This window comes from Kogia breviceps, chromosome 16, assembly GCF_026419965.1.
Source record: "Kogia breviceps isolate mKogBre1 chromosome 16, mKogBre1 haplotype 1, whole genome shotgun sequence".
NCBI classification, from domain to species: domain Eukaryota; kingdom Metazoa; phylum Chordata; class Mammalia; order Artiodactyla; family Physeteridae; genus Kogia; species Kogia breviceps.
The window spans coordinates 24,248,494-24,266,195 of NC_081325.1; the positions used below are offsets into that span (position 1 = coordinate 24,248,494).

The window sequence follows — 17,702 nt, forward strand, 5'->3', positions numbered from 1 at the left end:
TTTTTTTTTGCGGTACACGGGCCTCTCACTGTTGTGGCCTCTCCTGTTGTGGAGCACAGGCTCCGGACGCACAGGCTCAGCAGCCATGGCTCACGGGCCCAGCCGCTCCGCGGCATGTGGGATCTTCCCAGACCGGGGCACGAACCCGTGTCCCCTGCATAGGCAGGCAGACTCTCAACCACTGCATCACCAGGGAAGCCACAGTTCTTTTTTTTTTTTTTTTTAAGAGTTAGACTTTTCTTTTTTAAATAAATTTATTTATTTATTTTGCTTCACTGAGACTTCGTTGCTGCATGCGGTCTGTCTCTAGTTGCGGTGAGCGGGGTCTACTCTTCGCTGCAGCGTGCGAGCTTCTCATTGCAGTGGCTCCTCTTGTTGCGGAGCACAGGCTCTAGGAGCGTGGGCTTCAGTAGTTGTGGCATGTGGGCTCAGTAGTTGTGACTCGCAGGTTCTAGACTGCATGCTCAGTAGTTGTGGTGCACAGGCTTAGTTGCTCTGCAGCAGGTGGGATATTCCTGGACCACGGCTGGAACCCATGTCTCCTGTGTTGGCAGGCGGATTCTTAACCACTGCGCCACCAGGGAAGTCCTCAGCTCCAGTTCTAAGATTCACCTTTTCAACAGGCAGAGCACTAGGGCAATCTCAGTAAAGGAAGATTATTTCCCTGGCAGAGAAGGACAAGCCTAGAGGTAGCTAGCAAGAGGCCAAACAGTCTTTGAGGTTCCCTTCAGGCTGTCTAGACGTAATTACTCTTGAACTGAAGGGAAACGAGTACTGATTTCAAGAAGATGTTCTGTTGAGGTATATTTTTGCCATTTTCTAGAGTTTCCCAGGGGCTACATATTTTGAGTTTTCCAGTCTTATTTTCCATTAGTTCACTTTAAGGATCCTCAGTCCAACGAAGGTACTCAACTGGAACTTCCCTGGTGGCACAGTGGTTAAGAATCCACCTGCCAATGCAGGGGACACGGGTTCGAGCCCTGGTCCGGGAAGATCCCACATGCCACGGAGCAACAAAGCCTGTGCGCCACAACTACTGAGCCAGCGCACCACAACTACTGAAGCCCACACACCTAAAGCCCGTGCTCTGCATTAACAGAAGCCACCGCAATGAGAAGCCTGCGCACCACAACGAAGAGCAGCCCCCGCTCACCGCAACTAGAGAAAGCCTGCGTGCAGCAATGAAGACCCAACTTAGCCATAAATAAATAAATAAATTTATTTTTTTTAAAGTACTCAACTGTTTTCAGGTGTGAACTTATTTTCCTTCCTCATAAAACTTGTTTATTCTTTCATCTGACTAGAAATATTTATCTTTGCCTATCAAGATCTGACATATTCTTAATATTTCAGCTTGAACCAGCCACAGAATGGGAGAAGTCATCTGCAACACATAACGATGAGCACATACATACCCAAAAGTACAGAGAATTCCTCCACATTAAAAAGACAGATGATCCAGTAGAAAATGAACAAAAGAGTCCAGGGGGACTTCCCTGGTGGGTCCAGTGGTAAAGAATCCACCTTCCAATACAGGGGACATGGGTTTGATCCCTGGTCGGGGAACTAAGATTCCCACATGCTGCGGGGCAACTAAGCCCACGTGCCACAACAAAGAGCCCACGTGCTGCAACGAAAGATCCCACATGCTGCATCAAAGATCCTGTGGGTCACAGCTAAGACCCAACACAGCCAAAAATAAATAAATAAATAAAATATTTTTTTTTAAAAAAAGAGTAGGTCAGGGACTTCATAGAAAAAAATCTAAATGGCTAATAAACATATGAATACTAACAATAACCACAAAACCAAAATGTTGTAGAAATATTGATACAAGAATATAAATATCTCTGGCCTTTGTGGAATTTGTTCTATCCACCAATGCATCAAGCACCAAGCAATAATATCTACACTTCTGGGGTTATTCTGAGGATAATATTAATAATGTATGTAAAGGACTTAACACAGTGGCTTGGCACACAGTAAACAGGCAGTAAACGTGAACCACTTTAATGTTATCAATAAGATTAGGAATGTAAGTGGTATAACAGAAATATGAACAATGTTTCACAAACTCTTAAATTTGTCCAAGTAAAAGAAGATTCACAGAAGTGGTTTTTGAGGTAGGCCGTGGAAAATGAATTGGTCTTCTCTAGGTTAGATAAATTTTCACATTTTGAAAAATGTATATTTGACAAACATAAAGTCTTGAAAAGTTGAGTTATTTTAATTTCACAATTTTATAAGTTGATTATTGCATCATTTTTATTATTTCTACTATTCAAATATATATATGAGACAAACAGTTGCCTCATTATTCTAAAGAAATTTTTATGTCAAGGTATTTATATCAGAAACATTAAATCATCAGACATTTGATCATTTTTCACTTTAATCTAACAATACGTAAGGCTCAATTGTGTTTAACAATTAAAAATTCAATTTAATTTAACAAATTAAGTATTGAGTCCTCTGATGATTATTCTCCATTTGTCTCTCCAGATTCATTTTCCACCCCCTTCTCTGCCTTGCTCTTTACCTCTGTCTTCCCTTATCTCAAAAGACTACATTATCCAGTCCTCGCTTGCCCTCTCTCGTTTCTGGTTGGGTTTTGCCAGTGAGAGGAAGTGTTGACCAGAACACCATGCACTGGTTACCAATCCCATAAAAGGACTCTATACATTTCTGCCCATCGTATCTTGGCATCAAGGTTGTGAAGGAAAACACAACAGTCAAGCACTAGGTAGAACAATGATTTACTCACATAGAGAAGAGACAGAGTAATAAGATCCGCTCCTGTCATGTGCACTAGTCTCATACGGCTAGTGGCTGCCAGCCAGCTGACAAAGGGAAATTGGCCCACGAGCACCCTCCCCCTCTTTATCCCACACTATCCCTAGAGTCTGAAATACTGAACGTTGGGGCAAGCCTGAAACAGGGGACGATAATCCCACAAAGTACACGCTGTGTGAGCTCCTCATCTCTTGGTTAGGAAGTGTTCCAAGTCCAAGACCCATTCTTACGAGGCCAAGAGGGGTTGAAAGGCTATGCACATGAGACTTTTTCCCAACAGGAAGCATCAGCAGAAAAGCAAAGAGTGGAAGGAAGTAGAAACAATAGTACAACTTATTCCCTGCTCTATTTCCTCTTTGGCCATGACTCTTGTTGAGTGGCTCCTCTTCCATACCTGTAACTCTCGCTGGGTTCTGGAGCATAGTTCCCCACCCCTTGCCTCTTTGCCTGAGTGGATAACTGTTTCCAACTGGTGCTAGTCCCTGGGTGATTCATCATCCCTTTTTGGTTACTTTTAACTACGCCCACAACTCTGCAAATAGTCCCTTCATTAAACTATGTTCCAAAAACCCATCCATTACTACCAGGACCCTCAATGATACAAGCATGACTGTACACCAGTCACTATACACACAAGGCAAAGGCCTATATCAAATGGATGCTCTACAGGATGCTAAACATGGTAAGCCTCCAACGTTTATGCTAATCTCCCAAAGACCTTTATTTTTAACCTATCGCATTTATTTCACTAATGTATGCTTAGATGTGTTCCGTCTCCTTAAGCTTTTCTAGATAGCAAGAGCTTTTAAAAAATCTGATGAACTCCATGGATCAACACCTTAGAAAATCACAAATATATATATACACACCCTAGAAAAGCACAAATATTTTTGTATATAATTTGAGGGAATCCATGGGTTTCCCTGAAGCCCTTCAGCTCACAAACCCCAACATGAGAACCTCTAAAAAATAAATAAATGTGGGGCTTCCCCCATGGCGCAGTGGTTGAGAGTCCACCTGCCAATGCAGGGGACACCGGTTGGATCCCTGGTCTGGGAAGATCCCATGTGTCGTGGAGCAGCTAAGCCTGAGTGCCACAACTACCAAGCCTGCATTCTAGAGCCCACGAGCCACAACTACTGAAGCCCGCGTGCCTAGAGCCCATGCTCCACAACAAGAGAAGCCACCGCAATGAGAAGCCTGTGCACTGAAACAAAGAGTAGCCCCTGCTCACCACAACTAGAGAAAGCCCATGTGCAGCAACGAAGACCCAACACAGCCAAAAATAAATAAATAAAATTAATTAATTAAAAAAAAATTTTTTTTAAATAAATGTGGACTTCCCTGGTGGCGCAGTGGTTAAGAATCTGCCTGCCAATGCAGGGGACACGAGTTGGATCCCTGGTCCAGGAAGATTCCACATGCCGCAGAGCAACTAAACCCATGTGCCACAACTACTGAGCCTGCACTCTAGAGCCTGTGCGCTGCAACTACTGAGCCCATGCTCTGCAACTACTGAGCCCATGCGCTGCAACTACTGAAGCCTGCGCACTCTAGGGCCCGTGTTCCGCAACAAGAGAAGCCACTGCAATGAGAAGCCCACACACCGCAACGAAGAGTGGCCTCCACTCGCCACAACTAGAGGAAGCCCATGTGCAGCAATGAAGACCCAACGCAGCCAAAAAAAATAAGAAAAAAAAATTAAAAATAAACAAATGCTCACTGAAATAAGGAGGGTGTTTCATTTACTTTGAGTTCCTAGAGCATATCAGAAGATCTGCCATTTACATTTCATTTCTCATTCATTCAACAATAGTACAATAAGAAAAATAATGCTAATGCCAGAATTAATCTCTATTTCTGAAGACTAACTTTATAGAAAGATAAACACTTGCAGCCTTTAAAAACAACAAAAACGAACTCAAATTAGGTAGATCACTGGAGCAAATAAGAATGTTCAATAAATAACCCCAAACTGTGCAATCAAGTCTTACTCATCCACACTGAAAATGGACAAAGTATTAGCATAGCTAATCAAAAACTCATTTCTTATTGGAATTAAATTATTTATTGGAAGGGGACTGTATCTGATTTACCTCTTTAATAGTATTTTCAATTAATTTGATATTAAAATAGTTTATACCTTTTGAGCATAAACAATTGATAACAAAAATCTAATATTTGGAAGTAGAACTCAACTTGAAATTTTAAAACTATTATGCATCCTGCACTACCAGATTTTTGTACTCTGTAATAAGAATAAAGGTCCTCCGCATAAAGTTTTCTATGGAAATACTAAAACTGTCAGAGAGATAAGCAAATAAGTTAAAACTTTAACCTCAAATGGTCCAGAATAAGAATATTATTTGTTTCCTAGAGAAAAATATTTATCTACTACTTGTTTTTCAGTCACTAGAAAGTCATTTGTATTTTTTTTTCAGACACAAATTTAGAGAGCTCTAAAACAACAAATTCCACCAACTCTCCACATATGTGAATGATCCAAACAGAAAAAAGAGATCATCTAGTTGCAAATATAGAAGACAGGAAGCACAGGAAAATCCATCTGAAATCTGAGCAAGTAGTTCATGCAGAACTCTCAGCCATACCTTTATCTGACCTTAAATCTTTTAAAGTAAAATAACATCTAAAGCACACTGAGGCTTAAAAAAAAAAAAAAAAGCCCATGGTTCATTTGGCATAACTGTGTAAATATCAGAGAATTCCATCAATATTTTCTCTATTTGACTACTGTTGAAAAAAATTTCACATATGCTTTATCACTATGCTATTTCACATTTACTTAAACTTCAGTGTTGTACCTTCAGGCTAACAGGATCTATTTTATTTCTTTTATATATGCAACACCATATTTGATCTATGTCAAGCACAATGATGTGCTTCAATTTTTATTCTGAATTTTTTTAAACAATGATGCTTTAAAACTAAATTTCCAGTAACAGAACAAAAACAACATTGAAAAGACAATTTAAAAGCAAAATGGAGAGTGAGACATAGTGTTAGTACCATAAGTACTGTCATTGTCTACCAACTAGGCAATAACCGGGTTAAATGTCTATGATTGCTCATGCAACTAGACTGATATAATGTTACATCTGTGTTTTTACAGAAACTAGGGAAATGTTGCTACTTCTTTGACTTAGGGAAATTAGAATATGAGCTGGAAATAAGACAGGCAGTGTGATTTAAAAAGAAAGATATGTATACACCTGTACTCTGGCCTATGCTAAAATGGCCATAGGTGTCAAACATGTAGGAGATAGTAGATGGTAAATGTGGATGCCATACAAAGTATTTTTGTTGTTGTTGTTTTAAACATCAACAAGGCTGCCTTCAGGAAGTTTTAGTTTTGAAACTTTTTCTTTGAAGGTTCAGATGGTTAGAAAAGTAGCTAGCACTTTCTAGGCCTGCAGAAGATCTAAATAAATTCTTAGATACATTTTTTTCTATATAAAATTATGCGAGCATGTATTTATAACAAGTTGATCTTTCTATAAAAAAGGTATATATGTGCACATATATACCTAAAAACGAATACAGTTACAAATCAGTTAAAAATTCTACCAACTAATTATTTTACAACTGGTTCAGACCAGTGTTTGGGGAAAGTGGTCTATATAAGGAAAATAGAAAAATTCCATTCATACCAAATTTGGAAATTCAGTTTTTAACAACCTCATCATGGTCACCACAGAAAACAAAGATGATATGTACACATATAACTAATTTATGTGTTATTGGCCAATGGTATTTAATTAAGTTTTTAAAAATTCATGACAACTTTAGATTATATTTCTCAAAAATGCCAAAAAGCATAGTTTTCACTGCATCCCCTTTGACCATACACAATGCATGAATATTTTAGATTTTAAAATGTCTAAGCATATGTATAATCGCATTGCAGAAATTAACGAACAGTAAATTCCCAGTGAAATCACTGAATGATTTAAAATGGTTGGAGATTTACCATAATGAATCCTCTGCCTAGGGACTTCCCTGGTGGCACAGTGGTTAAGACTCTGCACTCCCAATGCAGGGGGCTAGGGTTTGATCCCTGGTCAGGGAACTAGCTCCCACATGCATGCCACAGCTTGCCTGCAAGCTGCAACAAAGGAGCCCACGTGCTGCAATTAAGACCTGGCGCAACCAAATAAATAAATAGAATAAATAAATAATTATTAAAAAAAAAAAAAGAATCCTCTGCCTAGACTGCTAAAGCTGACTGGAGAAAAGTCTTATGAACACACTACATAGCACCGTTACAAAATTATGGTTTCTGATGGCGGATGGGCTTTCAAATCCACTCAGTATCGTCATCTCCTTCATCCTTGATTCATACCATTCCCCATTCCTTTTTGCCCTTACTGTTCTAAATTTTACTTTTATCATTAGCCTTCATGTTTTTCACCCATGAAGCAAGCATGAACTTCCTCAATCGTCCACCCTTTCACCCCTGAATGTATAATCCATGTGCTTCAAAGTTAATCAGGCCTGGGCTCCAATTCCAGCTCAACATTTACCAAATCTGCGACCCTAAGCTGATCTCTCTAGGCCCATTTCCTCATCTATAAAATGGGAATGTGGGAATGTGAAAACCTAATCACAGCATGCTCAAAATGACTGATGAGAAAAGATTATGAAAAATGACCAATGCACTGTGTAAACATGGCAGATGTCTGTTAGTTCTTTCTTCACTCCCACAATTTTACTCTTAATCCTTTCTGTTCTTCTCTGCTCATTCCTCCTGGAAAATCCCTGCTTATTTCAAATAGCTTTAAGGTCACCTCCAGGTAAAACTTTTGCCACCCATCTCCCCACTCAAGTAAAACTTTTTAGTGACCCCCATGGTACTTAGCAGTTCTATTATAGTACATAGCACACTATTTAATAATGGCTTACCTATTTCAAACCCTTGCTAAAATGTGAGCTTCTGGAGGTAGGGACTGTTTACCTCTTTGGATTTCCGAAACCTAACAAAGTACCTAGTACATAGTAGGTTCTCAAAAGTTAATATAATGGGAAGAAAATGATCTTAAGAAGCATCCCCACTCTCCAGATGCCCTTTGGAACTTGAATTATTTGTGTACTGTATTGGTGTCTGCTAGTGGATAGAATTATGATTGAAATGGGAAAATACAATGGAAAATGATAGTTAAATTTAATTAAGAAATTAACACATAATCACGTCTCAAAATATTCTAGACCAGGTATATATATCCAAAAGTCTCACAGAAGAAAAAGAAAATGAAGTTAAGGGCTTGTGCCAGGTAAACTTCATTACAAAAATGAAATGAATATAATTCACAGATCCATGTAGAAAAACATGAAGGAGTAACTGAATTGTTAAACAAAGAAAAATAACAAAACTCCAAATAAAAAAAGTCAGGCATTTTTTTCAAGCAGCCGTTTGGAGACTCTCTCTCATCTCTGAGTATTTCAAAGACATAGACGATAAACAATAGAAATCAGAAAAATATACAACGGAAAGTGACATGTGCTATGAAGAAAAATTAAGCAGCCAAAGAATTACGTGTGGGGACTTCCCTGGTGGCACAGTGGTTAAGAATCCACCTGCCAATGCAGGGGACACGGGTTCGAGCCCTGGTCGGGGAAGATCCCACATGCTGTGGAGGAACTAAGCCCATGCGCCACAGCTACTGAAGCCTGCGTGCCTAGAGCCCATGCTCTGCAACAAGAGAAGCCACCACGATGAGAAACCTGCGCACCGCAACAAAGAGTAGCCCCTACTCGCTGCAACTAGAGAAAGCCCACATGCAGCAACGAAGACCCAACACAGCCAAAAATAAATAAATAAAAACAAATAAGTTAATTACTTTTTTAAAAAGCCAACAAGATTTGTTGAGAGACCGGATGTGAGGTATAAAAGAAAGAGATGATGATGAATGGATAAAGAAAATGTGGTGCATATGTACAGTGGAATATTATTCACCTGTAAGAGAAGGAAAGTCTAGCATTTGTGACAACATGGATGAACCTGGAGGACATTACACAAAGTGAAATAAAACCAGACACAGAAAGACAAATATTGATTGATCTCACATACATGTGGAATCTAAAAAAGTCAAAAACTCATGGAAGCAGAGAGTAGAACAGCGGTTAACAGAGGCTGGGGTGGGAGAAATGGTGTGATGTGGGTCAAAGTTCCTGTAAGATGAATAAGTTTTATACATGAAATTTGCTAAGAGTAGTAGACCTAAGCGTTCTCACCGTATGTGTACATACATGTGCACACGCACGCGCACGCACACACACACATATACACACAGAAGGTAACAATGCAAGGTGACCAATGTGTTAATTAGCTTGAATTACGGTGATCATTTCACAATGTATATGTCTATTAAATCATGTTGTCCACCTTACACATATACAATCTTTATTTGTCAATTATACCTCAGTAAAGCTGGGGGGAAAGAATGTCAAGGTTATTGCCTTACACACTGGAAGAATGGAGTTGCCTTTTGCTGGGAGGAAAGTCTGTGAGAGGGAGTGGAGCAGAGGGAAGGGCTGTCATAAGCTCCTTTGGTCTTGCTTTTCTAAAAACATGCCACCCTCAGTGTGATAAATAAAACCCAAGCAAAGCTGTACATGAATTCCTAACACCTGGGGAAGAAACGGTCTCATCTACTAATGGAAAAGAAGAATGAGCAGGTTGTCTCAAAATACATCCTTTCTTTGTTATCTTGCAGTGGTTCGGTTCTCAAGGGTTAATCACAAGCAAATCACTTTCTGCTGAACTCAGTGTTTTATGCTGCCTTAATATTTGGTTCAATTTCTACAAAGAAAGCGCTTTGAATTTAAACAGCAAGTAGAAAGGAGAAAAAAGGGAAGAAACAAACACTGCTTGGCAAATCAGCAGAATTTGAGAAAGAGAGGTAGTGCATATGCAGATCAAAAGAAGGAGAGCAAGGAAATTTATATTCCAGAAAAAGTGTCAGACATGATAAAATGACATTAGGAAGAGAATTTTTACAATTATCCTTCCCTAAAATTTTCAAGCTGGCATTAATGTCCCAGATTTTCATATCTAAATCCACCTGGCCCTTACCATTACTGTTCCATTGCCAAAAAAAAAAAAAAAATACACTTGAACTTCTCTCAAAGCACCAATTCTTTAATTAAGTGAAACATATAAATTAAGTTAAAAAAAAAAGCAATGTTAACTACATCTTACTTGCTTGACTTTAAAGTCACTTAATTTATTTTAAACCATAGGCAAGCATTAATATCTACAGCATGACTAGAGAGTAAATAAAAGGGCAAAACAAAACCAAACTGAAACAGTAAAACAAAACCCAAAAGCAAACATAATAAGAAACAAAACTCTCAGACTCAGGACAAATGAGTACTTCTCCACTGTAATATAATGAACAAAAAATTCTCCAAACTTAAATCCCTGCTATAACTGATGATCTTAGGAATAACCTTCTAAGTACTGTTTAGCATTTATTCAGTGACCCACTGATACAAACCTTGTCTCTAATAACACAAGCAGCTTTCTTTGTTCACATTAAATGTGACTAGTCAGAAAGTCCTGTCCCAATACCAACCTAGTCCGGGTCGCCTCAGAGAGTACCAGGAGTCCCTGGGCTCATCACAGGTTTGCCAAACCAGGCTGCACATTTGGCTTCAAGTTCTTAAACCCAAGGATACTGTGATGGTTCACTTTACGTGTCAGTTTGGCTAGGTCAGTCAATTAAACCTCAAACTAGGTGTTGCTGTGTAGGTATTTGGTACATGTGGCTAACATCTATAATCAGCTGACTTCATTAAGTAAAGCAGTTTATCTTTGATAACACAGATGGGACTCATCCAATCAGTTGAAAGGCCTTAAGAAAACTGAGATTTCCCTGAGGAAGTAGAACTTCTGCCTCAAGACTTAGCTGCTGTCTGAAAGTTGCCAGCCTGCAGGCCTGCCCTACAAATTTTAGACTTGCCAGCCCACACAACTGTGTAAGCCAATTCCTGGAAATAGATAAATAATACATTCTACTTAGTTCTGTTTCTTTGGAGAACCCTGGTTGATACATATTTCTACTGTGTTTCAGGACCAGAAAATAATGCTTTTAGGCATATTGCCCTGACTCATTCATTATTCACTAATTCAACATTTATTTAAACATTTAATCGGGGTGCTTACTGCAAACCAGGCACTGTACTAGGGATAGGGATATGGATCAATAAGGTCACCACACAAAGGTTACAAACTGATTCACAATCTCAAAACAAAACCTGCAAATCCTCAAAAACTTACTAGTTTGCTTTTATATTTTATTTCTCCATAAATTTATCTAATTTCTTTCAGAACTTACTGGATTTTTAGCCAGAAATATTTCCTAGGATAATAAAGGGATGGTTATTCTAGTTGTCAATGACTCTCAAAAGTTGACACATGACACATCCTCTCTTAGGACCAGATTTTATTTATTTATTTATTTATTTATTTTTTTTTTGTGATACGCGGGCCTCTCACTGCTGTGGCCTCTCCCGTTGCGGAGCACAGGCTCCGGACGCGCAGGCCCAGCGGCCATGGCTCACGGGCCCAGCCGCTCCGCGGCATGTGGGATCTTCCCGGACCGGGGCACGAACCCGTGTCCCCCGCATCGGCAGGCGGACTCTCAACCACTGCGCCACCAGGGAAGCCCAGGACCAGATTTTAAATCAGATCATGGACCATAGATAAGATTCCTTCTAGGCTATTTGCAAAGGCACATGGTTGTAACCCCATCCCTTTGTCATGTTACCTCATGATACCTCATCAATGTGCAGAGACACTGGAGTTAAGATCCACTGCTTTATACAGCTATACTGAGATATCAATGTGCTGAGAATAATCTAGTGCACAGATTTTACTAATTAGTGTTAACACATTCCATCAAATTTGAAACAAGCATGCACTAACTAAAAACTCTCTTTAAGGTGTATACAATTATAATAATACAGTAATTGACATTTTTTTTTAATTGGTAAAAACTTTCACTTTAACACTAGGTTTAACCTGAGGGAAAGATTCCATTTTTCTATCTTTATTACAATTTAGTAAGTCAGTGTCAGTAGGGAGTAGTGGAAGTAAGACACTGAAAGTCGGTTTCAGCAGATATTTGATCAGAGGCTGCCAATAAGAAACTTGCACTTACCCTTACATGTTTTCCCTGTGAGCTGGTCCCTACCTGTGTCTGGACCAGGTCACTTCCCAAATTAAGCTCTCCGTCCTCTGAAGCTGCTGGCTCTGAGTAAGGGAGTTGGGGTATCTGAGTCATATCCCTACTACCCTCATTCAGTTGAGTCTAATATGTCTCTACCCTTCTGTTTCACCACTGTTCATATAAAGATAGTATTATTGACCCCAGTCCCTAACACAGAAGGATGTCTGGTATATATATGGCTTCTCAGTTATTAAGTAGCAAAGAAAAATGAAACGGCTCTAGATAGGCAGCAGGAACAAGTAAATTTCCAAATATGAAAGAAATCAATGCCAACAGTACCCTCTCCCCTATTCAAATACTCCCACCTTTCTACATCCCAGTTTATTTCTCTACTGTAATCCCAGACCACAACTTCATAACTTGTCTCCTTTACTGAACTGTGATCCTCTAGAGAGTAAGAAGTAGACATTATTCATCTTTGTATTTCTAGAATACGTATGGGTTAAATAAAAGTTAGTGTTAATTGACTGGATGGATTAATGTGTGTGTAGATGGTTAGGTGGACAGGTGGCCAGTTGCTAAGTACTCTGCTTCTGGGTCACAGATGGCTTCTGAGAAGAATCCAGATAAAACTGAAGGATAGGGTCAATGCTAGACCAAGAGGGAAAAGGGAGGATACAGGAGAGAACAAAGGTTAGAAGCTGGGAAACCTGAATTCTGATTGAGATTCTGCCCTTAACTCACGGTGACCTTAGGTTATTGCAATTGAATATATGTGTATGTTGGAGGGCAGGGATCATCTACAGAATATGTTAAATATCTACAGAATATGTTAAATACAGACTAGACCAGTAACCTATGAAATATTTCAAACAAAGAGCAGACAACTTGTAAAATATAAGGTCAACTTCCATCTATTTAACAATATGGAATTATCTCAATATAATAACCCTAAGCAGACAGGCCAAAAAGGGGCAAGATTTTCAAAGCCAAATTCTAATTAGAAAATTAAACCAGAATGATACTGAAAGATGACTTCAAGTGTTTGGAAGATATCTGTTAGGAAGTAAGAACTATGGCCAGCTTTACATCCGTGCTCTGTGCCTCTTCACACTAGATGTGTCAAGTCTATCAGTGAAGCTTCTGAGACGTGTTCTTTAGCCTGAAGCTTCAGATATATCTGCTCTAAAAAGCTTGGTCTTCTGGGCAATTCAAGGTTCATTTAGTTCTAAGAGTAGTTTCTTTAACTTGTTTGTCACTGCTATTTTATTCACTGGCCCTAAATTTCTCTTTCAAATTTAAGGATTTTCCTTAGTTCTTTCTATTATCTAAAATTTGGAGAAAAGGGACTTTTTTAACCTAACAGATATCCTTTATCATTTTGCTATTGTACTGACTTTTATTAAATTATTTTTGTCCAATAACTTCCTGAATTAAGAGTTCTACACTATTCCTGAATTAAGTTCTAAACTATTTTAGCCTACCTTCAAATGAGCCTTCCCTGCCTCTTTCCCCCTCACACAATCACACACTTCTCCCCCCAATTCATTTATATATTTTCTCTTTCGGGAAATGTTCCATTTCTATTTGACTTTTGAAAGGTGCAAACAGAAGTACATACAGTACTCTAGAAACAGACACATTATACTTTTATACAGAAAAGATATGTTTTGGGAATTCCCTGGTGGTCCAGTGGTTAGGACTCTGCACTTCCACTGCAGGGGGCCCAGTTCGATCCCTGGTTGGGGAACTAAGATTCCCCCCCACACACAAAAAAGATATGTTTCTGTTTTATTTTCAATAGTTTCCATAAGATGTCCAATGTTTTGTTGGCATTTTTAGAGCTGAAAGAAATGATAGAAAACATCTAGCCAAAACCCACTCCACTTCCTCCATTTTTACAGAGGAAGACCCTGAGGTCCTGAATAGTCACATGCCTTGTCCAAGTTGCAGCCATTGTTTTTTGTTTGTTTGTGTTTTGTTTTGTTTTTAATTTATTTATTTTTGGCTACATTGGGTCTTCATTGCTGCACGCAGGCTTTCTCTAGTTGCGGCAAGTGGGGGCTACTCTTCGTTGCTGTGCACAGGCTCCATTAGTTGTGGCACGTGGGCTCAGTAGTTGTGGCGCACGGGTTTAGTTGCTCCGCGGCATGTGGGATCTACCCAGACCAGGGCTCGAACCTGTGTCCCCTGCATTGGCAGATGGATTCTTAATCACTGCGCCACCAGGGAAGTGCCACAGCAATTGTTATCAGTGTCTGCACTGGGACTGGAACACAGGTATCCTAATTCCAGACCAGAGCCTTGGTCTTCAAGCAATAATTTAACCTCCTACAGTCTTTTAATAGATTATAAAAATCATTCAATTATCTTTCCAGTGTGAGCTGATACTCAATGAAACATCCCTAACTGACTTTAGTGCCCATTCACAAACCTTTTGCCTTGTACAACTTCTTACTAGGTAGTTTGATAAATTACCCAGAGAAAATAGTGTCATTTAGTTGTCTAATGTCAAGTTAGATCCTAGCACTGGTTCTTGATGTCCTCACTCCTTAAAATTCCCTATTTTTTTTTCACAAAATTTTACCTTCCCTCAACCTCCAAAAAGAAGTTGTATGTTCAAAACTCCTACATTTAATATAAAACCAACCAGTTTAAGTATGAAAGTAGGATTACTAGTACCTCCTTCAACTTCTGGATGGGGCCACGTGGCAATCTGTCACACTCCAGTATAAAGGCCATTAATAATGAGAGGCATTCATTTAGCCAACAACTCAAAGCCTTACAATTGTCAAGGGAGTGGTTCAATGAATGTTCTCAAACTGCTGCTATGAATTCAAATTGGGACAATCTGTCTTGAAGGTAATTTCACCATAGGAATCAACAGCCTTTAACATATTCATGTCATTAGGCTCAGAAAATAATCAGAGGTGCATAAAAACTTTTATATGAGAATATGCATCATTGCATTATTTATAATATATAAAACTGGAAACAATTTGAATACCCAACAATAGGGGAATAATTAAATAAATTAAGGCACATCTAAAATATTCATCCACAATTAAATAATACATTGAGGAATGTTTACAGACCACGTTAGAGAATAAAAGCAAGTTATATGACAGAATGTTCAGCACATACGCACACAGAAAAAAAATGGAATGCTATAAAACAAAACATTAACAGTAGTTATATATTCTTATTACCTACCTTTTATCACGAAAACAAAATCTTTGGATCAGACTTTGGAATTCAAAGAAATATGGTTTGAATTGCTCTCTACATGTCAGCAACATAACCTTGGCCAAGTTACTTAACCTCTATACTAGAGCTTCCTCATCTGTAAAATCAATACCTACCTCCTTGGGTTGCTATGAATTTTTAAAAATTAGGACATACATATACATCACCTAGCATTTTACATGTGGTAAACATTCAATAAATGGTACCTACTTCAATTACTATATGATATTATTATACAATTGTTTCTTTTAAAATCAGGGGAAAAAATAAAGGTTAAAAAAGAAAAGTTGTGGAAGATCCCACCAGTCAGAAGGGTTTAATAAATAACTTCTTAAGTGAGAAAACCCTCTGATCTGTCTACTTGAAAATAAACTTTAAAAACAAATTCTTCAACAGAAACAAATATACCTCATCTTTGGTATCTCCCTTTTAATCCTGCACTTAATTTTGCACCCTGATCATAAAAGTGATCTTGCTGTGTGTCTCTAGCCAGCCTCCTCCCTATCATGTACTTTTTTAACATCTTTATTGGAGTATAATTGCTTTACAATGGTGTGTTCGTTTCTGCTATGTAACAAAGTGAATCAGCTATATGTATACATATATTCCCATATCCCCTCCCACTTTCGTCTCCCTCCCACCCTCCCTATCCCACCCCTCTAGGTGGTCACAAAGCACTGAGCTGATTTCCCCGTGTGATGCAGCTGCTTCCCACTAGCTAGCTATTTTACATTTGGTAGTGTATATATGTCAATGCTACTCTCTCACTTAGTCCCAGCTTATCCTTCTCCCTCACTGTGTCCTCAAGTCCATTCTCTGTGTCTGCATCTTTATTCCTGTCCTGCCCCTAGGTTCATCAGAACCTTTTTTTTTTAAGATTCCATATATATGTGTTAGCATGTGGTATTTGTTTTCCTCTTTCTGACTTAGTTCACTCTGTATGACAGACTCTAGGTCCATCCGCCTCACTAGAAATAACTCAATTTTGTTTCTTTTTATGGCTGAGTAATATTCCATTGTATATATGTGCCACATCCCCTATCATGTACTCTTACAAGCTTTTACTATACTGACTTTGAAGTCCCTGGCAAGCACCCCTTAAACTCTCTCTTTTGGCTTACCTACAACACCTTGTAATTCGGTTATTCTTGCTTGGGAAATCATCCCATTTCCTGAAAGCTACTTTTACTCCCTTACAATAGGGTCTTTTACTTTAAGGCTGTAATTTCTTACAGTAGCAATGCTTACAGCTTAATTTCATTACACAGTATTCTTTTCTTCCTTTTTGAGTTAAGGTGAAATAAAATTAACTCTGCTTTGAAGTTTAAGAATTTTTAAACAGGGCTTCCCCTGGTGGCGCAGTGGTTAAGATTCCGCCTGCCAATGCAGGGGACATGGGTTCAAGCCCTGGTCTGGGAAGATCCCACATGCCGTGGAGCAACTAAGCGCATGCACCACAACTACTGAGCCTGTGCTCTAGAGCCTGCAAGCCCCAACTGCTGAGCCCACATGCTACAACTACTGAAGCCCACGCGGCTAGAGCCTGTGCTCCACAACAAGAGAAGCCGCCGCAATGAGAAGCCCGCGCACCACAATGAAGAGGAGCCCCCGCTCGCCACAACTAGAGAAAGCCTGTGTGCAGCAACAAAGACCCAATACAGCCAAAAATAAATAAATAAAATAAATAAATTTATTTTAAAAAACAGAATTTTAAAACATATCTTGAAGCTTCTGAAGACTGAAAATTACCACTGCAAAAACCAAGACTGTATATCATTTCTTGGAGTTGAATTTCATCAATTTCTGACATCTAAATGATGGAGAAATAATATGGTACAGTAAAAAAGTCAAGGACATTTAGAGTCAAAATTGGTTTCACATCCTAGTCCTGCCACTTACTAGCTATGACCTTGAGAAAGTTAATTAACCTCTTTGATCCTCAGTTTTCTTATATGTAAAATGGTGAAAAGTAACATCTAACTTCATGGGTTATTATGAGAAGCGGGAGAATATAATACAGTGCCTGGTAAACAGCATTCACTAAATGTTAGTTCATTTCCTCCCTAACTATTTGTTTGCATATCATAAACTCAATATATTCATGCACATCATTAATTTTTACCTTATTTTTATACATACAATGATTAAAAATAAAAAATATTACTAATATTATGGGGGCAAGAGACAGGTATGAAACATGTTACCTTATAAAAAGTTTAAAAGATTGGGAAGCACTGTTTGAAGACAAACTCAGAAAAAAATTAAGGTTATTAAAAAAAAAAATCATGAGAAGATCCCGCATGGTCACAGCTTTTGTACTGGACAAAAGTGATTTTATACTAAAAGCACCTGAAACAATCCCCTACAAAATCTCACAGTTAAAAAATCTTACCATATTGATCAAATATAGACAATAAACTTAGTGCTAGGAATAGATCCATTGACACAAACTGAGAGTAAATGAGTCAACGATTC

The 17,702-nt window shown here is 38.7% G+C and overlaps 1 protein-coding gene across 3 annotated transcripts in view; it reads right to left on the reverse strand.

Annotated features, from left to right (window-relative positions):
• The window catches only part of DNAJC15 (DnaJ heat shock protein family (Hsp40) member C15), a 72,424-nt gene that overhangs the window by 46,634 nt on the left and 8,088 nt on the right, over nucleotides 1-17,702 (reverse strand). The window lies entirely within an intron of this gene.